Source organism: Enhydra lutris, unplaced genomic scaffold (assembly GCF_002288905.1).
Source record: "Enhydra lutris kenyoni isolate GAN:26980312 unplaced genomic scaffold, ASM228890v2 scaffoldscaffold15, whole genome shotgun sequence".
In the NCBI taxonomy this organism is placed as follows: domain Eukaryota; kingdom Metazoa; phylum Chordata; class Mammalia; order Carnivora; family Mustelidae; genus Enhydra; species Enhydra lutris.
This window is the reverse complement of record NW_019154099.1, coordinates 10,141,248-10,142,133: the sequence shown is the minus strand read 5'-3', so window position 1 is coordinate 10,142,133 and position 886 is coordinate 10,141,248. Positions and strand designations below refer to the sequence as shown.

Genomic DNA, 886 nt, shown 5'->3' with positions numbered 1-886 from the left:
ATCAAATGTACATCTGAGAGCTGACTGTAAACCTTTCCTGAGCCTACAGACAGCAGGCACTGTCTTTGCGCTCCCCCACCCGCCACCCCCCTTCACACTCCAGAATGCCAGCACCTCAGCGAGGAGCTCGTACACGTTTCTGGTATCCAGCTTTTACTTCAGGTACCTGGCTTTGGAGGCCAGTAGGGTTTGTGGTCCTGGTTTCCATGGGACTGTAAAAATTGGACAGATGGCTTTTAGCAGCCTACTACCCTCAGGGCACTGCACAGACAGGAGTCTGAAACACTGAAAAAAAAATTAACTAGAGGTAAAATTGATGGGGCACCTGGCTGGCTCAGTTGGTAGAGCATGTGACTCTTGATCTCAGGGTCATGAGTTCAAGCCCCATGTTGGGTGTAGAGCTTACTTAAAAAGGAAGAAGGAGGGATGCCTGGGTGGCTCAGTGGGTTGGGCCGCTGCCTTCGGCTCGGGTCGTTATCTCAGGATCCTGGGATCGAGTCCCGCGTCGGGCTCTCTGCTCGGCGGGGAGCCTGCTTCCCTCTCTCTCTCTCTCTGCCTGCCTCTGTCTACTGTGATCTCTCTCTGTCAAATAAATAAATAAAATCTTTAAAAAAAAAAAAAAAGGAAGAAGGAGAAGAAGAAGGGGAAATAAAATTGATATGCCAAGAGAAAAGAGTATATAAAATCATATAAAATTCACTTGAGTACCTATTAGTAATTGATAGGTCCAGCGGGCAGAAAATCAGTAAGGATATATAGTAGTACTCTCTTATGCAAGGTTTTGTTTTTGATGGTTTCATTTTATTTTTTTTTAAGATTTTATTTATTTATTTGACAGAGAGAGAGAGAGATCACAAATAGGCAGAGAGGCAGGCAGAGGTGGAGG

The 886-nt window shown here is 45.6% G+C and overlaps 1 non-coding gene across 1 annotated transcript; it reads left to right on the top strand.

Annotated features, from left to right (window-relative positions):
• The first annotated feature begins 323 nt into the window (after positions 1 to 323).
• On the top strand, positions 324 to 396 carry TRNAK-CUU. Its single transcript has one exon. It is a non-coding gene; the product is annotated as a tRNA-Lys (tRNA).
• The last annotated feature ends 490 nt before the right edge of the window (positions 397 to 886 follow it).